General features: G+C 40.1%; 1 protein-coding gene and 1 long non-coding RNA gene across 5 annotated transcripts in view; both read right to left on the bottom strand.

Annotated features, from left to right (window-relative positions):
- The window catches only part of Phactr2 (phosphatase and actin regulator 2), a 218,509-nt gene that overhangs the window by 76,096 nt on the left and 115,982 nt on the right, over positions 1–26,431 (bottom strand). The window lies entirely within an intron of this gene.
- LOC125357361 lies at positions 4,341–26,087 on the bottom strand. The gene is made up of 2 exons (XR_007212132.1): positions 26,023–26,087; positions 4,341–4,535 (listed from the first exon to the last, which is right to left on the bottom strand). It is a non-coding gene; the product is annotated as an uncharacterized LOC125357361 (long non-coding RNA).

Here is a 26,431-nt window from a genome sequence, read left to right as displayed (position 1 = left end):
CAACAGATCTGGGAGAAATACTATGTCATCCCATTTCTGAGAATGAAAAAACAAATTTACGCAGTCATAGTGATTCAGCACCCAGCTCAGCTACAAGTATTTAGTGTGTGTTTATATTCGCATAAAAATGAAATCTTTATTGAGGAAACAGTATGTTCAAGGAAAGAGCTTAGAAGTAACATTTAATTAACATCAAAGTAAAGGGGAGAACTTGGATTAGAAGCTATATCTGAACAAATGTCCCTTATTTGTTTTTGCTTTTGTGGTGCCGAGGATTGAACCCAGGGCCTCCAGCTGGCCAGACGAGTGCTCTATCACTTGAGCCATACCTTTAGTTCATGAATGGCCCTCTTATCCACTATCCTAAAGGCTGGCTTCTGCTAGGTGCAACATACCTATAAGGTTCAGGGAGATAAGAGAGACACGAGGGCAGGATCATTGTCCTAAAGGAGCTCACAGTATGGTTGGGGAAGCAGATGTGACCAGTGGTGATGGATCAGAGACAAAAACAAATACAGAATCAGCCCCTGAGGGAGCGATAAACTCTGGCTGGGTGTCTCAGGAATCTGTCCCAGGGAGAAAACTGCAAGCCAGGGACATTTAGATGAGTAGCCTTCCAGGTGGAAAATAAGGAAGGAACAAATAAAATATGGTTGGCCTTCTAAAATCATGCCAAGAAGAATTTTCCTCTTATCCTAATGCTATGCTCATAACGGGCACATGATTACACATTTATGGGAAAAATAGAAACAAATTATAAGGTCCTGTCCTTCAACCTGTCACGTGGTCAAATGTAGAATACTTAAAAGGGAACTGGAACCCGTTTGAACTTTATATAAATGTATAATGCTACTTAAAAATGTAAGAATAATAGAATTTCAGAATTAGAAAAGATTTTTGTTGGCCCAGAAAAAATTTACTTTCCATCAATTGATACACAGTCCCTTTAAAAAATAAGTATGAAGGTTAAGACAGTTTTTAAAAGTATTAGCTACTGTCCTCTTGAATCCCCAGGAGTAAAAGTATAAAATGTAAACACAAGGTTAAATTAAATTAAAAAATAATAATAATAATGAGATGTAGAAAGCATGACTGCAAGAGAATATCGTGAAGGAATTTTCCTCTCTCGAGGAAGGCTCTTCTAGATATTGTTGTCATTCATACTTATCTCTCCATTTGCCAATTTTTATTTCTCCTCAAATTTGACACAAACAATAAAGTTACCTAAAAGGATTTCGGATCAGATCATTACTTCTCACTGTCATTAAAATTAATATTACACTGGGTGTGGTGGCAAATGCCTGTCATCCCAAGACCTATGGAGCCTGAAGCCATCAGCCTGGTACTACAGAGAGAGCTGCAGGCCAGCCCAAGCTACATGGTGAGACCCTATCTCAAACAAAACAAAACAACAAAACAGCAAAAATAACCACCTAATACCATGGAACATTTTCAAGAAAAAAAAAAGTTATACAGATAGTTTTAAGGGTATTGCGTGCTAAAAAGTATGATACGTACCGTACCCACACAATGATCTTGTACATGCAATCCATACTCACACCAAAGCACTATGTGTGTGTTTCCTATGCTTCTTTCCAGTCAATACTGCCTTGTGCCTTTCAGTCGCCCAAATAACCCCTTGTCTTGACTCCCCTCACCAATGACTTCTTCCACCTGTACTTTTTTTTTTTTTTTTTGGCCAGTGCTGGGCCTTGGACTCAGGGCCTGAGCACTGTCCCTGGCTTCTTCCCGCTCAAGGCTAGCACTCTGCCACTTGAGCCACAGCACCACTTCTGGCCATTTTCTGTATATGTGGTGCTGGGGAATCGAACCTAGGGCCTCGTGTATCTGAGGCAGGCACTCTTGCCACTAGGCTATATCCCCAGCCCCTTCCACCTGTACTTTAAGCTGGTGGAATCATATGAGAGCATGGCTTCTTTGTGTACTGTCTGTGATGTTCATCTGTAGAGCTTGATTTTTAACACACGAACATTTAGAGTCAAGCTACAAAATCAAAACAGGCCATCTGAGCAAAACCTGGGAATGCTAGAAAAGGAAACCTTTTGGGGCTGGGAATGTGGCTTAGCGGTAAAGTACTTGCCTAGCATGCATGAAGCCCTGGGTTTGATTCCTCAGCACCACATAAACAGAAAAAGCCAGAAGTGGCGCTGTGGCTCAAGTGGCAGAATGCTAGCCTTGAGCAAAAAGAAGCCAGGGACAGTGCTCAGGCCCTGAGTCCCAATCCCCAGGACTTACAAAAAAAAAGAGGAAATGTTTCATGCACATCTCTTCTCTTGATGGAGGAGAGATATCATTACCACTTTATTTGGAAAAAAAAAATACCTGTAAGGTGCAGGGCAATGACAGAAACAACTGAGCCTGGAGGAAGGAGTTCCTAGCATGGCAGGAAGCAGACATGACACAAATGTGGAAGCAACCCCAGAGGGGGCAGCACCATGCTAAATGGGAAATTCACACAGGAAAGATAAGAAGCAGAAAAGAGCCATACTGTCTATCCAAAAAGACAGCTTTGTGGGGTGCTGGTGGCTCACACCTGTAACCTTCGCTGCTCAGGAGGCTGAGATCTGAGTATCATAGTTCAAAGCCAGACTGGGCAGGAAAAGTTATGAGACTCTTATCTCTAATTAATCACCAAAAAAACAGAAGCGGAGCTGTGGTTCACACTGGTAGAGCACTAGTCTTGAGTGAAATTGCTCAGGGACAGCACCCAGCAGGCCTTGAGTTCAAACCCCATATCCAAAAAAGAAAAAGAAAAAGAAAAAAAGACAGATTTATATATATCTTACTTTGCATATTAGGGAATTCTGCAAGTTTTGAGCAATGCAATTTCCACTGTGCGATTCCACTGTGACCCATTATGGAAACAACAATCATGTTTACATTTAATATGGGAATTCCATACACATTCTATATACATCAAAACCCTATGCAAGAGAAAACTGAGAACTAAGAAGGCTAAGTGGTGTCCCAGATAGTTAACTGATGGCAAAGACAAGGATCTACATTGTGTGATTCCTAATGAAGGTGACTTCCCCTCTCTACCAGGCTGTCTTCACTGAAACATGATGGCTAAACTCACAGTAAACCAGAAGTTTCTTCTGGTAGCTTGGAAGCATCAGTAAGACTGTAAAATAGAAAGCAAAGCAGACATTGCACAATCAGGACAGGCCACAAATCTAGGTTAGTGTTCTGAATTTTTATCACCCAACAGGGATAGTGAACTGTAATCCAAGAAGAGCTGGTTCCCAGCTACTCCTCTGCTACTTCCCGGCCCAGTGACCTTGAGCAAACACCCCAAGATTTCAGGGCTAAAACTAGGAGTCTAATCTCTAGGTACCTTTTCAGCTTTAACAATTTCTGATTTTTTGCATTGCTTTGTACTGCATGTACACTCTTCCCAACCACCTTAAGACCTGATTGCAGCACTTTATGAAGACTTATACATTGGCCACTACCACAACTACAACTCTGAGAAGTAGCTATGTGTTCTTCATGTGGTCCCATTTTGTACAGGAGGAAGTTGAAGTTCAGCTGTTTGCCTCCAAAGTGTCCTTTGTATAAGATGTATAAAATGAGTGGAAGATTAGAAGTGGGAATAATATCTATTTTAAGAGAAGGTGAGACATAAACTCTAAAAAAATTTAACTCACTATTATCCCTTTCTTGGTATTATGCAAGGAGTTGGATAAAACAATGCCCAGTATCGCCTTGTTGTCCTGCTGACTACAGGTAGAGTGTATCTTCACTATGTACTGACTTATAATCATTACTGCCCATACTATCAATTTTAGAAGTTCGATACTACCCATTTTCAACTTGTTTTTCTACTAGAGGCAGCCATTTCTTCTTGAACCCCCAAAAGGGAAAAGCTACTAAAGACTTCCATCTGCTTGTAAGCACTGACAGAAAATTCCAGAGTTGAAACTTTTAGCCAAAAGGCTGCAGTAGGAACATGTTTGTGCAGCTGTGTGACATCCTCATTCACTGACAACAGTGAACAACAGGCCCTCAACTTGCTACAGGATACTTAGCAGCTTAAATAAAGTCACTTATGTTTGGGGATTAAAGAAATTCTGACTGAGGAGGAAAATGGCCCCTTTGCAAATGGAAAATGCATTTCAAGGAAAACAAAAGCATTTGAAGTTCTGAATAATCACTGTTATTTGTATAAGCACAGGGTTGTCTCTACAGTGATGAGAAATAGCAAGAAGTGTGTTAAAGGGAAAAACTTAAGACAGGGACGAACCTTAACCAATCTACCTCGCTACCTTTGTATGCCAGGCATACTAGAATCTGGGATTGTGGAGGGTGTGTATTACAAAAAGAAAAAGAAAAAGAAAAAACTCCCCATGGTGAAGAGAACTTCACCTCATCTCCTCATCTGTTGGGATAATGATCCTTCTTGTTTATGCTGAACATGCACAGGTGAGCCACTCTTTAGCAGAGAAACTAGAAGATCTTACAAGGAAATTGTGAAATAAGATCCAGTGAAATAACATATTTTTTTTGGTCAGCTCTGGGGCTTGAACTCTGGGCCTGGGTGCCCAGAGTTCTCTGTCTCTAAGCTCAATAGCTCAGAGCTATTGCTCTACCACTTGAGCCACAGTGCCACTTCCAAATAACACAATTTTTAAGTGCTAACTTCTGCTTCTGAAAAGATTAAGAAAACTGGAACAGAAATATTTAAATTATTAAGATCATTAAATCTTGGTCAGGATCTTCAAGTCAAAAGACTAGTGGAGGATGGAAGTCCAGAGAATCTACCTTACAGCTAATGTGATTAGATGATATGTAGGCAACTTGTGTATATAGCCAACAGTCTCCTGGTAGCTACAAGAAGTCCCCACAGCTGGTATCTATGAAGAGACGGCAGACACATATAGCACCATGGCCCCTCTCCTCTATACAGAGATGAAATCTGCAGGTATATGGAAAGCAGGATGCTGGGAGACAGAGCTCAGAAGAGAATTTATGTCAACTAGTCATGTGGAGTCCCCAAGCACCAGATTTACATCCTGTAATTCAGCAAAGAGGTAACTGGAACAACCCAGGCATCTGGAGTTGGAGAGGAGCAGTGGAAAAGGACTGAAAATGATGGATGGTTCCAAGGGACACTGCAGAGGAAGGAGACACGTTGGAGGAATTGCCTGAAGTCACAGAGGACTCCATGGCCCGGTCCTCCACTGGGTGTGGTAGGATGTCGAGAAAAGAAGACTTGGGAAAAAGACTTAAAACTTGTATTTAGACACCATGAACTTCAGGTGTTGGCAGGACATTCGAGGGAAGATGTCCAACAGACAGTCAGAAGTCCATTACTGACACATTCGCAACAAGTTGGAGTTGAGTTTGGTGCAGTCTTCCAAATAAATGCAGCTGTGGAGGGCCAGGGGTAACCTTAAGAGAAACAATTACATTAGAAGCAAGGGAGCTTTGCGCAATAAGGAACCTTGACCTTTGTTTTGGCATTGAGTCTGATCAAGTACGAGAAAAGATTTTGTTTGCTTTTTGTTTTCAATTCACCAAGTGTGAAGAACAGTCAGGCATGTTTATAGGTAGAAGAGAAGGCACGCATTGGGGTAGAAAGATTGAAGATGCAAAAAGAAAAGCTGGGATGCCAAACTAGCCACTCCATGTGGATCCCAAATTCTACTGAGAAATGGCCAAATGTAGAGTGGAGAAAGAGAGTCGGGATCTCTCCTATGGAATCTCAGGAAGTGATCAAGGCAATGACAGTGACAGACATGTACAGGAACATTGGGCAAGACCGCATGTACTTCAAATGAGGATGACCATGACTCTGATGATGATTGAAAAACTGGCTCACACCTGTAATCCTAGCTACTCAGGAGGCTGAGATCTAAGACTCAAAGTGAGGCCAGGCAGGAAAGTCCATGAGATTCTTACTTCCAATTAACCACTAGAAAACTGCAAGTGAAACTGGCTCAAAGCAGCAGAGTGCTAGCCTTGAGCAAAAATCCTCAAGGATAGCACTTGGGTCCTGAGTTCAAGCCCCACCACAGACACACACACACACACACACACACACACACACACACACACACACACACACACACACACACATAGAGAGAAGAGAAAGAGAGAGAGAGAACAGCACGGAGAGTTTGTAAAGTAAGTGTGAACTTTGTCTGTGGTATAGAATTAAAGGATTTCAGAACCACCATTAAAGCACATTACCAGGAAGTGGTTTCTTCCAAGGAGTCTAGTTTTAGACAAACCAGGGAAGTGGAGGAAGGACACGTATGCCAAGGACAACAGTGTATTTGCCATGGGATGGAAGCATTTAGACACAATTTATAAACTGACTATGATATGGAATATGATGGCGAGCAAACACAGGTGGGGGTCTCTGCCTTAGGGGACTTAAAGCCAATGAAGGAGAATGGCACTAGGCTAGGGGAAATAATCTCAAGGTGGTCTTATTATCACATGTGATGAAGGCATTAGGTGCTGGTGGCTCTATATCTGGGTGTTCTATGACAGGCGTGGCACAAAATTACCTCTAAATTATGAGTTAAAATTGGGAATGATGTTGTTCAAGGACTTTACAGTCATAGCCAATTTCTTCACATTGCTTACCAGGTGGAAATAACTCTATTCAAAGTAAGCAAGAAACCACTGAGAAGTTACATTCCTGACTTTGTTCACTGAATTCTCGAGGAAGAAAAACAATCCTACTAGGTTATTAAAATAATTTTATACTAACGATGACGTTAGTGGTGACATGATCTAGTGGTCTTCTCTCCAATTTAGTCAGTGAAGATGTCCCATTTACATGATTCTATTTTGGTTTCTTTCTAAAATGGCATTGTATTAAACAAGCATTCAAGGTGTGGGGGGGAGTCTTACCTGCAGGACTTGCGGGGGATAATACAACAACACAACAGAGAGTTTCAGAATCTGATCTAGATCCTGTCCAACCAGCCACAATTCATTATTCCATAACTCACTCTTCAAATCATTTTGTTAAGATTTTCAACATTGAAGGAATCCTACATGTGCATTAGAATGACGAAGGAAAAAGCCTGTAACTGAGCTTCAAAAGTAGTTAGTGGCAATCCACTGATTTCCCCCAGAAGCGAGAAAAACAATTTTAATTGTGTTTATGATTAAGTAAGTAGGAGAAATCTGATTAGCAGTTTATGAAGGAAAAAAACCACACCAAAATCACCCATATCACTAGAGACCAAATTGGTTTTTATTCAGTGATGGCTCCATTCTGTACTTATGCCACAAAAGGTCCTTGTTAGCATTTGTAAGGTGAATATCTAAGTCATGGATAGATGTGTGGTAAATAATTCACAGGGCCCACCCTAACTAGGGTATGATTTATTTTAGCAGGCCTTGAGATTTTTCGCGCAGAGGAAACTGTTTCCAACAGTGCCTTCCTGTTGAGTTCCAAATATTTTGAAAGATAATATAACAAACCCTAACGTATGAATTTGGAGAACTATCATGCCAGCAGGAAGGATGATTAAAACTCTTAAGAAGGGCCACAGCCTTGGCTGACACATTCTTTCAGGTGAGCAAATACTTAATTGCTGCTTGTGATGGAATTAAAGACACTTCATCAAAGGGGAAGAATTGAAAAAAACAGCTGGAAGAATTTTCATGTGAAATCATCTCCCCACAGTGATGAGTGAAGAACATGAATTTTTCTTCAAGAGCAACTCTACACCCACTCCAATGACAGTTGCATTTTTCTCTACATACTCCTATTCAGTAGCTCAGCGTCTTCTTTTCCTGTCTCTAAGATGAGCAATTTAGTTTCATGGTAAAGTAGAAAAGGCAAATTATCTAACCACATTGCAATTATAACCAAATTACTTTTTTTCATTTTTTTTGGTTATTGTTGTTTTGAGGCACTGCCACATAATTTGAATCTCTTAGGAAACTAGGATGCTGCACAGAAACCCATAAAAGTGTGTTTTTGATTTGTAATTAAATTCTTTGATTACAACATTATTGTAACTTAATCAAGTACAATGCTTAGGTTTTCAAGTCACTAAATACCTGAGAAACTGGAAGGATTATAAGTAGAACTCCTTGGTGTGGTAATTGGTGTTGTGGTGGCAAATAGCCGACACCTGTATGATATAACATAATTCCATGAATATAAATCATTCTTGAAGACCAGCAACACATTTTTGCTCCAATCTCAACACAACACACCATCTCCCTAATCTCATCCTTCAACTGAGGATTGATTATCCCATATTAGATCAGTCTCCTCAGAGGGGCCAATAGGAATGGAGAGATGGCTGACATACAATTCTACTCGCAAGCTTCCAGGGAGGATGGGAAATAGTCTGTTTTGATTAAATTGTTTAGCGATTTAGCACTGCAATATGATGCTTAAAAAATAAGAAATAGTCACTTTTAGAATAAACACAGATCTGTGAGTAAGCAAAGAAAAAAAAAAAAACATGAGCTTCCTTCCAGGGCCAAAAAGATTTGAATTTAATAGTCAGATCACTCATTTCCTAGCTGTTAACTTCAGGCAAGTCAGAAACCTTTCAGAGTCTCTTCTTTACCCACATAATGGGTCACAGCTAAGGTTAAAAGAGATTATAAATGCAATCAGTAGAAAAGACACTGATAAAAGGTTTGTAGGGAATAAAAATTGAGAATGGGTTATTCATGATCTGGAACAACTGGGGCAATGAAATTTCTCTGAAAATATTTCTCCATTGGTTTCTAGAAGTATCCAGAAATGAAGAAAAACAAAAACACACCCTAAAAAATAGACTCCTATATATCCACTCGAGATAGATAACTGTCCTTTCCACCAATCTTAAGATAATAATAGCTGGGAACTGCTTGCACCAAACCAGCACAGGAAATTACCATTGCCCTGTAGCAGAAATGCTCTGGATAGAAGGAGCAAACCAGAAATGGCCTGCATCGAAAAAGCAAACCAACAAGAGATTGACATCACCCACAAGAATGAAAGTTGGCTCTATTTCCCACCAGCTGAAAAGTCACTGAATTTATTTTATGCTTGTGGCTTCACACACACACAAAAAGTAATAAGTAAAAAAGCAAAACAAAACACCCAAAGAAGTATTTTACTCGAAAAGAAAGCATCTGTGTACATGGTTATTATAACATTTAGTGAATCGTGCTGCAAAATCTGGTTAGGAAATCCTCTCTATTCAGTTAGGGAGATGTTGGCTGCTTTTGGTTTTTTGAAAAGCCTGCACTTTCTAAGTTGTGTTGCTACAAAAGCTAAACATAGGAGGTTGTATTTTACTCTGGTTTTCAAATATGCCTAATGTAAAAATCTAAAGAAAATAAAAGTTCTATTTCTTGATTCCATCAAGCCCAGACACTTTAGATCATTTTTAAGTTCAATGTATGTGAGGAAGTCTGAAACGGCTCTTGATTACAAGGACTATTATCCATGAGACTAGCTAAGAAATCCTTAAAAAGCAGTTTATGCTGCATACTTCTCTTGTTAACAGGAACCTGTGCTTTTTTTTCTCTCTGTCCCTAAGAACAAAGTATCTAGCAATAATCAGATTGGACTGGCACTGCAAAAGCAGCAGTAATTCCTTTTTTGCCATCTGTAACACAACTTCATTTGTAGGCCTTGTGGATTCTGATATAAGGTCCTGGATGCAAGTGAAGTGCTCTCACTTGTGTTCTGTGACTCTTAACCTTCCTTAGACTGAGTGCTCAGCATATTATAATCTGCAATGCCTTAAAAACTCAAGTGTCAGAGTAGCCACTAAGAATTTCTGCATGTTCTCACCCATGCCCACCTCAGCAGTAATGTGGAACCAAATCAGAGCACCAGAATCCAGAATGAGGCTTTGGGGAATCATTTGAATTTCAGCAATCTCAAGGTCTAACTTACTTGTAGAAAATTCTTGGTCCAATTATTTCTGAAATTACGAAAGACTTAGGAATAACTGCTTTTTGTGTGTGTGTGTGTGTGTGTGCGCGCGCGTGTGACAGTGCCCAAGTACTGAGTTCAAGCGCCATAACCAACAAAATAAATAGAAATAAAAAATTAAATAAGTAGTAGTGGATGGTAGTAGTTAAATTACAGGAATCATTTATGGATGGCCAGCCGGTTCCACTGGGGCTACTGCGTTTTCTGTCAGGAGTATTTTTTTTCTGGCTTCCCTCTGACAGGTGTTTGAACATTGCCTTTTGCTAACATTCCTATTCAGTGTCTTTCTTATTTTATCAACTCTGTGAAGACACATGTCACCCTGCTGAATATCAAATACACTTAAGACAATGAAGGCATACAGAGTAAAAAATGTTAGAGAAAAAGGAAAGAGCTATACATGGTGACAAGTGGGAGCTCATTGTCTCTAGAGTACTTTGTATTCAGGGACCTCAAGGATGACAAAACCAGGCAGGTAGTACTGACCACACTGGATTGGGAGCTCGATGCGCACTTCTGGTTTCCTTCCAGCATCACTCAATCAATTTGGTGCTCTAATCACAGGACAGGGGTCATAATCTCATACACAATTATGGTCAAAGCATGATGTCCACAGAGAACATTGTCTAATTTTATGCTATGTAGCCTTTGCATTCTATGCTTTGCTTCCTAAGGAGCATTCATTGCAGGTGACAGTGGTGCATTTCCATCACCGAAAATCACCTCCAGTGCATCTTTTTGCTTAATATACATTTACTGAATATATGACACTTGTGAGAATCAGTGTGGAAGAGGCTGGGATATGTGAAGAGGTGAAATTAAAGAAACCAGAAAGAAGATAATGGATCCTATGTGTTTATGAAACATTGCTAATGGATTGTGGTTAGTACATTGGCTTTAAAGACACTGCTACAAGCTAACTTGGGTCCTCCCCTAATTTCCTAAGGTGATGCTCAAGTTCCCAAGACATCAGAGTAGGACAATATTTAGGTACTAGGCCTTTAAAAAGGTAACTAGGACAAAATGAGACTATCAAATATGATGGGTGCCTTTTTAAGAAAAAGAAATGTGTACCAGATGCTGGTGGCTCATGCCTATAATCCTAGCTACTGAGGAGGCTGAGATCTAAAGATCATGGTTCAAAGCCAGCCCAAGGCAGAAAAGTCTATGAGACTCTACCTCCAACTAAGCACCCAAAAAGCCAAAAGTGGAGTAGTGGTTCAGGTGGTAGAGTATTTAGGGTGGTAGAGCACTTTACAGTGCTCAGGCTCAGAGTTTAAAAAAAAAAAAAAAGGAAGAGGAAGTATAGACAGGTATGCCGAAGATGACACAGAAAGAGGGTCGCTATCTCCAGGCCAACCACAAAGGCTCTTAGCAGAAACCACTCTGCTGATACCTTCATCTTAGTTTTCTCCAAATTATGAGAAAATTATTATTATTATTTTACTATTTAAGCCACCATACCAGACTACTAGAGATGTTTACTATCTGTAAAGTTATTATTAGTTTGTTGAAGGTAGAACACAATGCCACATGGCTTTCAACCTAACTGCTACCTCAATCTCACTCAAAAGAGGGGAACAGAAAGGTTCTTTAAAGAAAGTCTGCTATGTACACTTGAAATGACTTTAAAAACTAAAATGTTCTTATTTGGAAAATGAGGTATACATGTGTTCTGACATTCTGTGGTTGGATGACTGAAAGGATTCAGTTTTCCAAAAAGCGTACAGTTCTAAATTCTTCTTAAAATCTCCTGTTTGATTTTACTCCTTTTCATGTTTGCTTAAAAAAAAAAAGCTGGCAGTCAAATACTTTCCAAGCAACAGAACACTGGTCATGCACATATGTATACAATCCTGCCTTTAAAAGCCTTAGGAAAGCAAAGCAAGGCTACATTGGGCTAACAGGAACCCACGGCATGGGCTCAGTTAACTTGTTCTGCTTCATTCCAACTTTCCATCCTCACCCGCTCTTCCATAAACATGGCTGGTTGGTCAGCACGAGTTCATCTCATAGATGCAGAAGATATTTTGAAAAACACAGTGTCCCTCAAACTGATGGCATTGGTAAGCAACCCTGGAGGTTTCAGAAAGGCTGCCCCTGGTCCCCCAGCAGCTACCCAGCCGTTGTCAGAACATCTTACACTGGAAGAGAGGCCCAGAGTGTTCAGCACACCCCCAAAACACTTTCCACAGGAACCAGGGGCTTTCTACAAGTGGGCTGAAAAACTCTTCAGAAAAAAGAAAAAGCTTTTAAGACATCCCAATTAAGACTGAATGGAATTTACTTCACATTCAGCACTGTACTGTAAATAGGCACAAAACTGAAAGAGTCCTGAATGACGAAAATAAAAGGCAAATATTAGAAAGCCCAACATTATGCAAAACAGGAACATAAGAAATGGATTTTTAAATAAATGACTGCTTCCTTTCGGGGGGGGGGGTGGGGAAGGGTCAGACAATGCTGCCTACATTTCTGAAAAGGAAAAGGGCTTAGCTTCCTTTGGGGAAAATGTATTATAGTCAGATCTTTCTTATGGTTTCTCCCACTCACTAGCAGGCACCTGTTTTCATCCTGTACCCTGCTCTCTGACATGGGTTCCTGCCTGAAGAAATTTGCAGGAAGCAGCCTCAGACCGGGTTCAGAGTCTTCTTGAAAAGGCAACAAATGAGACTCTGGCCTTTCATTAGGCAAGGCCTTCTGATTACTTCTTTACCTTTGATTGCGGCACATTTGAGGCACATTTAGTTCAAAAAGGAATCATCTGTCCGCTCATAATAGTGACAAAATGTTTCCAACAACAAAAAGTTTTCTGGCCATGAGATTCTTTCTCAAAACGTGACTTGAAAATGAGATCTGTGGGGGCTGGGAATATGGCCTAGTGGTAAAGTGCTCCTCTCATATACATGAAGCCCTGGGTTCGATTCCTTAGCACCCCCTATATAGAAAAGGCCAGAAGGGGCACTATGGTTCAAGTTGCTGAGTGCTAGCCTTGAGCAAAAAGAAGCCAAGGAACAGTGCTCAGGCCCTGAGTTCAAGCCCCAGGACTGGCAACAAAAACAAAACAAAAATGAGATCTGTGCAGAAACAGTACATAGCAAAGACAAAATTCAAAAGAGTGTTCAGTCAAGTACATGAAAGTCTCTGGAATGTAACTTTTACCACAAGTAAAGAAAGTGATGCACTGTGCGGTTAATGATGAGAAATTTTCATTAAAAGTCACCTTTCAAATACCGCTTAGAACCTAGATATTCATTTTCCATAAATGTGACTCATTTGAAGAATCTTTTTGGAATGCTTGTCAAAATTATGAGACCTTTCTTCAAAAGCTTTTGATTGTATTGGTCTAAAATATGGAACCCACTCTGTACGTCATTTTGACAATAAAGAAATAAATTTAAGAAAAAAATATGGAACCCAGAAGTATTTTGATTAAGCACACAGGGTAATTCTCACGGTTGCGCTCAGCTTTTGTAAACTGTCACCCTCCTCAATTTGAAACACCCCCAAATTCCATGAGAACCTGCACCCTGAAAAGACACTGTACCCTTAAAATAAAACGCACAAGTACAGGGAAAATTACAACGGTCCAACACAGACCTTAAAAAGTGAATCTTTTTAAAAAATCTCAGCACATTATTATCACAGTAAACATATTTTTTAAATTAGTCTACTTACCCATAAAACTTTTAAACTTTCATAAGATGTTTTTGAGGCCATTGCAACAAGCCAGGTCAAAGTTGAGATCTTGTGTGACAATCGTCCAAGAAAGTCTTTTGAAATGAATTGAAAAAAAACACCACTATTTGCTCAAAAGAAGAAAAAAAAACCCATACAAGTCTTTCTACATAAAGGGAAAACAGTAATCATGATTAATTGTAAGTGATGGCAAGTGTTTGTGCTTATTACAGCAAGTTTGTTTGGCTACCTTATGACCCAGCCAAGCATGAAGCCAGGGGAAAGGCACTTTCTAATACAAGGGCTCAAAAAATATATGCCCCAGGAGCCTTTCTCAAGTTGCTGCCTGTGTGCTTTGCCAAAATAAGGAAATAGATCCAGGAAAAAAAAAAAAAAAAGGACATGGGATCCAGCAATCTGGAGAAGCAGCACAAGAAGGAAGTGGAGAGGAACCTAAGGCAGTGCCAAGAGAACCTGAAGCAACAGGGCAGCAGAACTTTCAGCCTGTGTTACATAGGCAAAGACTACTAATAAATCTCTTTAAACACAATTGGAAGAAAAAGGAAAAAAAAAAGTGTTTAAACACGTTGAGAAGAGATTGACATGCTGGGGAAGGCTCTGAGGCTGAAAGTAAGAAGGTCAGTAGGGAAAACAAAAACGGTCAGGAGGAAGTAAAGTTGTGGCTCAGTGATAAAAGGCCAGTCTTGAGTGAAAAAGCCAAGTGAGAGTGTGAAGGCCTCAGTTTAAGTCCTGGTATCAGCATATGCATACACACACACACACACACACACACACACACACACACACAGAGAGAGAGAGAGAGAGAGAGAGAGAGAGAGAGAACGCAAATATAACCATGGTTTGAGCCAATGCTTGGCTGCCATTACTTTTCACACAATTTTTGGAATCCCGAGCGAATCACAAATACACCCTAAGCATGCTGGGAAGTGACTGGGGGTGATGGCAGGGAGGCAAAAAGAGTCACAGCTTCACTTGCACACTGTGAGACCAGGAGACTATGTGTGGGGAGCTGAACCATCAGTGTGTGGAAATGGAAGGCTGCTCCTTAGAGCTGGGAGAGAAGTGCTCAAGAATGGTTTTAACCCCATCCATTGCATTGATTGCAGGCTCCCTCACCTACTCAATTCCTAATGCTTTACTAATAGATGACCTGGCCAAATAGTTATTCATTTATTCACCAATAACTTTTTAGGTCAGGCACATGGCTAGGAATGTGTAGACCTGTTGGTGAACAAGATAATTAGTATTCCTTGTGGGGAGACTATATTAGAGCCAAGAGAGGCAATGACCAAATAAACACCAACAAGAGCATTTGAGTGGTAAGTGCGTGAGGGAATGGGAGCCGTGAATGGGCCTGGATATTCTCTTCTAGAGTGATGGGCAGGGAAGGACTCTAGGAGGGACAATGTGGGAGCTGATGCACATTCAGAACCGGTGGAAGGAGACCTCCAATGGACGCCAGGACTGCAGAGGCCTATGGGGGAAGGCTGAAACATGAAGAGAGGACTGAAAACTAAATAGGGTAAAGGCTGTCACACCAGACAGGGGACCGGGAGCAAAGCAGAGGGAGATGAGGCCACACAGAGGGGGCCAGGACCAAGTAGTAGGATCTTAAGGAGCCTCATGGGCCAAGCTGTGAAATCTGGATTTCATTCGAAGTGCCTTCAGGAGAAAGGAAGGGTGGGGTTTGTTTGTTTTTTGTTTTTTGTTTTTTTAGTCAGAGAGTGACATGATTTATGTTTTTAAAAATTACTTTAGCTGTTGAGCAGAAAATCAATTGCAGGAGAGTATGACTACAAACAGGACACTAGCTAGAATGTACTGCAGCTGTCCAGGCAAGAGACGGGCTGGACTTGGCTGGTGGCAGTATGGCTAGGCAGAAGAGAATGCTCTGGAGATAGATTTTGGAGGGAAAATGAACAGAACATATGGGTAGATCAGTGTAGAGGGGAAACAGAGAACTTGTATACTTTAGCTACTTTAGCATGGTAGTAGGTAGAATCCTATAGTGAAATGCAAGGACGTCATCTTTCTGTTTAGGTAACATCATCTCTGAGATAAGCATGCAGTCTTCAGGTAAACCTGTCAAGCAAGCAGTTGCAGACTTGAACTCGGGGCACAGCAAGAGGTCAGAGTTGCAGGCACATGTTTCCATGATATCCTACTCCTGTTTTTCCAGTCACCTCACAGGACCAGGCTTGGATTCCTTGCTGTGATTCCTCTAGTGTACCTCTTAGTCTTGCCTTCACATCTTTTCCTGTGACACCTATACAGTAAGCCTGCCTTACCTGTAGATTTACTACACATAGTTTTGACTGAGTGTGGTCAAAAAGTAAAAATAAAATCAATCAATCACATCCATCAGGCTGATGCACACCTGTAATCTCAGCTGCTCACTTTGAGGCCAGCTCAGCCCCCCCCCCCCCAAAAAAAATAGTGAGCATCCACCCACCTCAATACACAAAGCTGGGCATGGTAGTATGTGCCTGGCATCCCAGCTACACAGGAGGTACAGGCAGGAGGACCACAGTCTAAGAACCAGTCAAGCAAAAGCAAAACAAAACAAAAAACTATGTGCTCTAAAGACATAGCCACCAAACTAGAAAGACAGCCAACCACGTGGGAAAGGATCTTCACCAGCACAGCAACAGACAGAGGCCTAATATCCGTCATCTACAGAGAACTCAAAAAACTAAGCCCCTCCAAACCCAGTAAACCAATTATGAAATGGGCAAAGGAGCTAAAGAGAGACTTCACATGAGAAGAGATAAAAATGGCAAAGAAACATGAGGAAATGTTCAACATCCCTGGCAGTAAAGGAAATGCAAATAAAAACGACCCTGAGATACCACCTCACTCCAGTTAGAATGGCCTATACTCTGAACTCAGCCAACAACAAATGCTGGAGGGGATGTGGGGAAAGAGGAACCCTTCTCCACTGTGGGTGGGAGTGCAAATTAGTACAACCACTTTGGAGAACAGTATGGGGGTTCCTCAAAAAGCTCAGCATAGACCTACCCTATGACCCAGCCATACCACTCCTAGGCATCTATCCTGAACAACAGGTCTCAGGATATCATAAAGACATCTGCACATCCATGTTTATCACTGCACAATTCACAACAGATGCCCCACTACAGATGAATGGATCCAAAAACTGTGGTACCTATACACAATGGAATACTACATAGCAATTATAAATGATAAAATATTGGTATTCACAGGGAAATGGTCAGCACTTGAACAAATAATGTTGAGCAAGACAAGCCTAGAACACAGAGAACAAAGGGGCATGGTCTTCTTGATATATGACTGTTAGGGTGGGTGGGGGATAGCAGAGACCAGGTCGGCAAAACAAAAAACTTCTTTTCAAATGGTATTTCCACAGGTTTGGGTCAGCGACCTTACATTATGTATGTAAAACCAAACAACTACTGAACATAAAAAGGTCTAGAATAGACCTATCAGTGGATCACAATAGCTCAACAGCTATGTACCTATGATCTTATAAGGCAAGGAGAAGCAAAAAGAACTCCAAGAGAAGGACACAGAAGGATTCTATTGTTAATGTTACATTTAAAGTTCTAGGTGAATTTCCTTTGGCGTACACTATGTGGTTACTGTATATGATTTTGGTACACTGGGTATTGTATATATGCCTACCTGATCTAGGGAAGGGAAAGAAAAACGAGGGTGTAAGATATCACAAGAAATGTACTCACTGCATAACTGTACCCCTTTTGCACAACACCTTGTCAACAAAATTTAATTAATTTTAAAAAAGGAAAACAACAACAACACCAAAAAATACCAACAACTATGTGCTGGGCACCGGTGGCTCACGCCTGTTATCCCAGCTACTCAAGAGACTGAGATCTGAGGGTCGAGGTTCCAAGCCAGGCAGGGCTGAAAATTCTGGGTGAGAGTCTTACCTCCAATTAACCACTAGAAAACTGGTAGTGACACTGTGGCTCAAATGGTAGAGCACTAGCCTTGAGCTGAAGAGCTCAGGGACAGTGTCCAGGTCCAGAATTCAAGCCCCACGACTGATCAAAAAAAGAAGAAGAAGAAAAAATGCAACCTTATCTGAAAAATGACTTCAAGCAAAAAAGACTAGAGATGTACTGAAGTGGTAAGCAACTGCTTAGCAAGCATGACTCCCTGAATTCAAAGTCTAGTAGCACTAAAAGTAAAATCAAAAATGAAAAGAAATTCCCAAACCCAAGGTTTCAAATTCCTATGCACATAATTTGAAATTTAGTTGTTGTGGAGAGGCACGGAGTTAGTTGCTTCTAAATCATCGTGTGGTCTGCTGAGTGTTCCCCTGCCTTTAATCTGATCAAAATCTGCTTCCCAGAATGCAGATGGTGCTCCTAAAAGAAAGGTACAGTATATGACCATCTTTCCAAGCCAGAAAGGGTGTGCAATATAAGCGATCAAATGAAAATTTTTTGATTTGTTAAAAGGCAGTGCTGGATGGTGTTATGGGAAAATGAGTCAAACAACCGGTATACATCCCAACCACTCAGTGATTTGCCTTCTTCGTAAGTTTCCGTGGAACCAGAAACTCACAGATACCAAGCATTTACAGTATGTGTGTGCCATGAATACGGTCCCCCGTGAAACAGAACAGTACTGTCACCGCTTCTCTGATGTGATGAGAATCCATCTTCTGTGGTTCTCGCTGTCTGAGTTTTCACTTATCCTCAACTCTCTTTCCTGCTGCCATTTGGTAACTTTCTGCCTCCCAGTTTTTGTCCCCAATTCTCTTACACTGTCCTGTTCTCTTCCACTCTCATTTCAGTGTATCTCAAGTACCCCAGGCCTCCCAGGTTTGGAATTCTGAAACAGGCTCTGTGTAGGATTTTGAGCATTCCCTCCAGTTCAGTATAATATCTTACACATAATAATTTTGGTTTAAGAGCTGCTGGATGAAGAAAGGGCCTCTCTCTCTCTCTCTCTCTCGCTCTCTCGCTCTCTTTCGCTCTCTCTCGCTTTCTCTCTGTCTTTATATCCCCTCGTAAAACAAGCTGGTTTGCTGGGATCTACCAGCCAAGCACATACCAGCACAGCTTTCCAGGATATTCTTCAGAAAAACAGCACTTCACTCTCCCCCTGGCAACCCAAATTTCCTTAATGTGAAGGGCTGCACTGTATTAGACTTGCCAGAAGATTTACAAAAATAAAAATACCCAGTCCCCTGAAATGGAAATAAATGGAGGGGCCATTTATAAATATAAATGATAATGGTGAAGCCAGCCTTTTGGTAAGCAATGTTATTTGGTCATTCCCTTCTGGATTACTATGGTATTTTGGGTTTTTTGTTCCCTTCTTTCAGATGGGGGATGGGAGAGGAAACAAGAAGTATTTATTTTCTTCAGACTATTTTTGCCTTATATCACTTTTTCATCAGTTGAGTCTTCAGCAAATATTCATCTTTCTTACCAAGAACAGAGCCAAGAGTTAGCCTGTAACATTAAAATCACTTAGGAAAACATGTCTGAATCTTTGTACTTTTGGAGTTCCAGGAGCTTCATCGTTCCTATAGGAACAACAATGCAGGTTTACTGCCTTTCCTACTGCAGTGAGTAGGCAAAAGGGTGCGGTCTGACTTGCTTACTGACTTTTATGTTTTCAGACTGGTGAAGAGAAAATACTGGTGAAAATACTGGTTGAAAATACTAGGTTGGAAATACTGGTGATGTTACCTGTTGACCAGACTGCATGAACTACAGACCGAAAGAGAAGGCCAGTGACAGCCAGGTACCAGGGCTCATTCCTGTCATCCTAGCTACTTAGAAGGCTGGGATCTGAGGATCATGGTTCAAAACCAGCCCAGGTAGGAAAGTCCATGAGGTTCTCATCTCCAAATGATCACCACAAAGCTGGAAGTGGAGCTGTGGCTGTGGTAGAGCACTAGCCTTGAGTGAAAAAGATGAGACAGTGCCCAGGCCCTGAGTTCAAGCCCCAGAACCAGTCATACCATTAAAAAAAAAATTACAGTAACACTTTTCATTATTATCAAGCATACTAGGAAGCAAATTCAACCTTAAGCAAGATAGCTACGTCAGAACCCATGGAATTGTTTTTGTTTGTTTTCAATGCCAAACACTGGGTCTGAAACTCAGAGTGTGAGCACTGTCTCTCAACTTTTTTCAAGGCTGGTGCTCTACCACTTGAGACACACCTCCACTTCCAGCTTTTTGGTGGTTAATTGGAGATGAGAGTCTCATGGACTTTCTTGCCCACGCTGTCTTTGAGCCATGATCCTTAGGTCTCAGCCTCCTGGAGACTTTAGGATTACAGGCGTGAGCCAGCCACCAGCTTAATGTATTTACAAGAGGGAAAAAAACAGTGGTAGAGAACCAGCCGTTGAACTTAAAACTCAGAGCCCATGTAGCTGGAGAAAAGCCATCAAAATTTTAGGATTGTTCATGGCTGTAATTCCAGTTTAGGTCCTGGTAGATATTAAATAGGGAGCTTAAGCTTCAATCAAGTCCAAAGCAAGAAAAAGCCATGGCTGTCAAAATGCAATTGTGTTACATTAAAACCTATTTTTTCACATGCTAATGTTACTGATCACACAAAAAAAAATCTCTTTCCTAAGGTTTTTTTTAATGTCTTTAAATAGATGATTCTATTACATGACTCTACCAGTTTCTGGCTTTAACAAACACTCTGAGTAATTCTTTTCATTTTTCCTTTCCTTTTTTTTTTTTTTTTTTTTTTTGCCAGTCCTGGGGCTTGAATTCAGGGCCTGAGCACTGTCCCTAAGCTCCTTTGACTCAAAGCTAGCACTTGGGCCACAGCATGACTTCTAGCTTTTTCTCTGTATGTGGTACTGAGGAATCAAACCCAAGGCCACATGTGTGCTAGGCAAGCACTCTACCACTAAGCCACATTCCCATGCCCAATTATTTTCTTTACACTAGATTTCTAGACGTGTTATGCAAGGTGTGAGTATAATGCACCTTGGAACGGTTTTGTTCTGTTTTGTTCAAAACATATATTGCCAAATTGCCCTCTTGACAGCATGCTGCAGTAAAAATCACCACAAGACAGTGGTGGTCCCTTGGGAAGCATTCCTTTTAATCTTGGTTAAATTCATAGGTGGTCAATGGCATCTTTTTTTTAATTCGTCACTTAAATTGTCATATACTAATTGGTCACTCAAGTTTCCTCCTTGATCAAGCAACACAGTCAAGTTACTTAACTCAAGGTTTCAATTTTCCTCATCTTTAAAATGAGGATACTAGAACTATAGATACCCTGAGTGGATGATGTGCAGATGAAAATGTTGATTTCAACCAAGTTCATTCCTGACCAATCATGAGTGTACAACTGTAGCCACTGCATATTTTTAAAAAACGCCTATTCAGATTCCTTACTTGCTTTTCCACTGATGTTTACTTTTACTGACTTTTAAAAGGTTTTACTACATTATGAATATTAATAACCATATTCCATATGTAATGCAAATGTATCTTTCAGTTATTACTTCCCTTTTCAGTTTGTTAACTGTGGGGCTTGTTTTTGTGGTTATTGGGTGTTTTTTTTTTCTGCCATGTAGATAGTTTAAAATTTTGTAATACCTATTTTTTCATCCTGAGCCAGAATATATTATAGAGACCAAATATTCAAATATTTGAAAAACTATTCAAATATAAGAAAAACAGTAGAGGAAAACATTTTTAAATAGCTAATTTGTAAGAAAGAAAAAGATTAATCCATTTCACACCATAAAAATTTAAGTTGTTATGTGAAAAATACTATCAACAAGCTTTTAGGGCAAGATAAAAAGGGAAAAACATTTACAAGCCAGTCAAGTAAGTACATAAGCTTAATCATCATCACATACAAATCTATAGGAAACCATAAAAATAACCCAATGGACATTTAAGAGAAAAATGAGTTATAAATGACCTACTTCATTCATAATCCAAATGAGAGTCCAGTTTCTACACAAAGATTTACAAAGATTCTAAAAAAGAACTGTTTGTACACACATTGTGGGCAGTGGGCTCAGCTGTGCTGTCTTTACCACACAATGCCACCGAGGCAAGAAACCAAGTAGGAACCAAATTCTTGCTAGTGTTCCACTTGTTAAGCAATGTGCCTGCAGGGCTGTCTCACTCAGAATGATTTCTGTTTCTCCTACAGTACCATATGGCCCAAGAGAGATCGTGATAGGCAGCCTGTTAAACAGAATACAAAAAGCAACAATTTTCACACAGTGGATAGTCACTGTAAGGTAGCCTCAATGGGAATAACTTGACAAAGTCTATCAAAATAAAGCACTGGTAGAGTTTTACTGGTACATGTAGTTCAAGATGTTTTAGATATGAGTGTTCATTTTAGCACCATTTGTCATGGTACAAACATGCAAAATATAACCAAGAAATGATATAAAAACACAAGTGTAAAATATAAAAATAGAGTTCTTTGGAAAGAAATGTTTATATATTCGCATACTACAATATTGTTTGTTGTGGAATTGAAAAGGTCAAGATGGACTTTTTTTTTCAAGCCCTACTACATGAAAAATTCCAAGTACAGAGCTGTAAGTATGTCTATATATATATGTATATATATATATCATGTTTATTCACATATATGTATATATGTGAATTAAAATTGTGTGGAATGGAAGATACATTCATTTTGGGGCTTTAATTATGAAGTAGGACAAGGGATCTAAAAGTAAAGCTTAGTTTTATCCCCAAACCAATTCATACTGTTTGACTACAATTTTTGTTCATTAAAGAGAACAAACTACTTTTATCTTCATAACTTCTTCCTATGCCTAGTTGGCAAGGAATGGATAAAGACAGAGATCTCAACATAACCTGGAAACCTAAAAATGCATTAGGGTATACATTCTGTTGCAATCAAGGGTGATCCTAAATTCACTCATTCCCATGTTTCCTAACAATGGGGTCAGTGGCAATATCTGACCTTTCAACTCAAGAGCTACGGCAAAATAACCAAGAACAAGTATGAGGCCCATTGTGAGGTGGAGTTGTCAATGATGAAAAGAAAGTAACTCGACTCAGACACCACCCTTCATACAATGGAGCCAGAGTAATGCAACTTCTGAAGTTTAAAGAAAAGTAACTAATAATACATATCTTTCATTCATGTAATAAGCACTGGCTTAATGTTGTCAAATTGTTCATTGAGGGCTGGGGATATGGCCTAGTGGCAAGAGTGCTTGCCTCATATACATGAGGCCCTGGGTTCGATTCCCCAGCACCACATATACAGAAAATGGCCGGAAGGGGCGCCGGGGCTCAAGTGGCAGAGTGCTAGCCTTGAGCAAGAAGAAGCCAGGGACAGTGCTCAGGCCCTGAGTCCAAGCCCCAGGACTGGCCAAAAACAAAAAACAAAAAATTGTTCATTGAGAATACTGTTAATTTATTAACTTATTTAACAAACATACCTTGTGTGTTCAGTCAACCATGTCCTGTATAGTAGGCAACAAAGAAATTAGAACTCTCAAGTCTCCTTATGCATGAGGTCAGAAGATACTGGAACTACCCCAACTGGGGGCATACCTATTTAGCCTGTGCTTAGAAATAATGGAACTCATTCTCAATAAAGTACTAGGAAATCTAATTTAGCATCATCTATAAAGAATGACGCTCTAAGGCCAACTGGAATGCATTGCAGGAATGCAAGGTTGGCTTTAACCCTTCAATTATCATTTCACAGAGAAAGAAAAAGGCTTTGGTAAAATCCAACACTCTCATGGAAAAGACACTCACAAACTAGGAATAACAGGAAACTTTTTGACAAAGGATATCCATGAAAACTCCAAAAGTACCATCACATTTAATGGTGAAGTTCATGGCTTTCTCCCTGAGATCAAACATAAGACACAATGTTTACTCTGGCTACTTCTATTTAACAATGGACTGAAGGTTCTAGACAAAGATGCTAGACAAAAAATATTTTAGGAGAGATAAGGGGCTAGGAGTGTGGCTTAGTGGTAGAGTGATTGCCTAACATGCATGAAGCCCTGGGTTCAATTCCTCAGCACCACATAAACAGAAGAAGCAGGAAGAGGCATTGTGGCTCAAGAAGTAAAGTGCTAGCCTTGAGCTAAAAGAAGCCAAGGGCAGTGCTTGAGTCCTAAGCCCCATGACTGGCAAAAAAATAAAATAAAATAAAAAATTTTAAATCCAAGAATAGGAAGTCAAATTACAATTAAAATGAGAGAAAGCCCCTTACATTTTTTTTTCCAAAGAAGAAAAATGACCAATGAGAACCTGGAAAGATGCTTTTGTGTCATTAGAAATGGGGGGAAAGCAAGCCAACATCAGAAGCACAACAACCACCAAAGACAATAGCAAAAGTTACACAAAGAACTGAAGCAACTGGAATCTTCACACACTGCAGGAGAAAAGGTAAATTGTGCAGCTAGCCATGACAGAAAACTGTAGTTCCTTAAATGGTTAAACAGAATTATCTATCACATTGATTCAACCATTCCATTCCAACTCATATGCCAAAGAGAAATAAAAATGTCTTGTTACCAATAATTTCTATATAAAGTTCATGGCAGCCATTTTTTATAATAGCTGAAAATTAGAAATAACCCCAATGAAAGGATAAATTAAATGTGTCCTGCTCATCCAGTGGAATTCCATTTGGCAAGGAAAATAAATGATATGCCGGTATGTACTACAATATAGATAACTCTTGAAATCACGTACCAGCTGAAAGAACCATCAACCATCATATATTATTATATCATCCTATTTACATGAGATGTTCTTTTTTTTTTTTTTTTTTTTTTTTTTTTGCTAGCCCCAGGGCCTGAACTCAGGGCCTGGGTGCTACCCCTGAGCCTCGTTATGCTCAAGGCTAGTGCTCTACCACTTGAGCCACTTCCCAGCTTTCTTTGAGTAGTTTATTGGAGATAAGAGTCTTGGACTTCCCTGCCCTGGTTGGCTTTGAACCATGACCCTCAGATCTCTGCCTCCTGAGTAGCTAGGATTACAGGTGTGAGCCACAGGTGCTGAACCACACCAGGTGTTCTTAATAGGCCAAGCTATAGAGACAGAAAGTAGGGCTTATTAGGGTAGAGGGAAGGAGTGACTAGGGTGGAAACAGGGATTAATGGGTTTGCAACACTATCAATCTAAAAACAGTGAACTGCCTACTCTTAAAGGGAAAAACTATGACATGTAAATTACTTACCAGTAGAGTTGATTTTCTAAAAAAAAAAAAAAGGAAAAAATAAACACGGGTCTAGCTATGCATTTTAATAAGCATCTATTGAGTGGAGAGAGGAATGGTGGGTGACTACAGCCTTAATACTCAATGCACATATGTGAAAATGAAACCCAGTACCTGGAAAGCATAGGTGGGATTGAGAGAGAGAGGGGAGAATGATGAAAGGGTTGACATTGACTAAGATGCATTGTTACTCAAAATCTGACATGTGGAATTGAAACCTCTTTGAACAACTACCTAAAGATAATTAAAGTGAGCTCTGAGCTCATACCTGCAGTACTAGCTACTCAGAAGGCTGAGATCTGAGGATTGTTTAACCACCAAAATCCAGCAGCAGAGCTGTGGATCAAGTGGTAGAGTGCTAGCAGAAAATCTCAGGGACAATGCCCAGGCTGTGAGTTCAAGCCCCAGGACTAACACAAAAGCAAAAAAAAAAAATTAAAATCAATCATTTTTTTAAATGCCAGAGCTAAACCAAGAAAGGCTTAGTAGAACCAGAAGTCAAACAAAGAAAAGCAAGCTACACTGGCTATACTGAAAAATTTTACAAAAACTCAAACTGAATGGCAAATCTGAATTATTAGACTCTATGCTACTGATTCCTCAAACTCAAACAGATCTTCCTCCTCTAAGCACTAAAGATGAGAATAATCTTTAGTACTGTATTCACCAGTGGCGGCACTAGACTTAAAACTACAAAGTAGTAGATGGCCATGGCCAGACAGACCAATAATCATCACTCTACCTGTAAAGCCAGAGGTCACCCACAAACAAGAAGTGAAGAAAATACTTATTCGCAGACTGAGAGAAAAATACAAATATCAATGTAAAACTGACCAAAGGTTATTATGTTTCTGTTTTTTGTTTTCTTTAAATCTGATAGTACAACTTCTAGAAAGTGGAGTGTTTTCAACAGATCAAGGGAGTACCATGAAAAAAAAATGGCTACACTTTTCCATTGCCCTAAGACCTAAACAGTAGCATGGGACAACTTATTTAAAAGAAAAAAACCACTCCTGTGGACTGATCAGTTCAGCATATACAAACCTTTAATCCATAAAGCCAACAACCTGCTATTTAACTCTAGTAAATTTTGTGAGATGGTTCCATAAAAAAAAAAAAATTCATCTTTTTTTTTTTTTGGTCACTTGTGGGGCTTGAACTCAGAGCCTGGGTGCTGTCCCTGAGTTCTTTCACTCAAGGCTAGTGCTCTACCCCTCGGACCCACTGCTCCACTTCAGGTTTTCTGGTGGGTAATTGGAGATAAAACTCTCATGGACTTACTTGCCCAGGTTGGCTTTGAACTGAGATCCTCACATCTTAGCCTTCTGAGTAGCTAGGATTATAGACATAAGCCACCAGCAGCGGGCAAAAATATTCTTAGTGATCAAACAAAGCCTACTGTTTTCATCACTTTTTTACCTAAATTGTGTATTTTGTTGGATTTTAGGAGTGATAGGAGTTAAAACATGGCTATGTTTTGCTGTACTGGATAAAAGGAAAGACAGTTCGAATTTAGGATTCCACTTGCTTCTTAGACTTCCTTAGGAAGCACTT

Source organism: Perognathus longimembris, chromosome 9 (assembly GCF_023159225.1).
Source record: "Perognathus longimembris pacificus isolate PPM17 chromosome 9, ASM2315922v1, whole genome shotgun sequence".
In the NCBI taxonomy this organism is placed as follows: Eukaryota; Metazoa; Chordata; class Mammalia; order Rodentia; family Heteromyidae; genus Perognathus; species Perognathus longimembris.
This window is presented reverse-complemented; position numbering and strand designations above follow the sequence as displayed.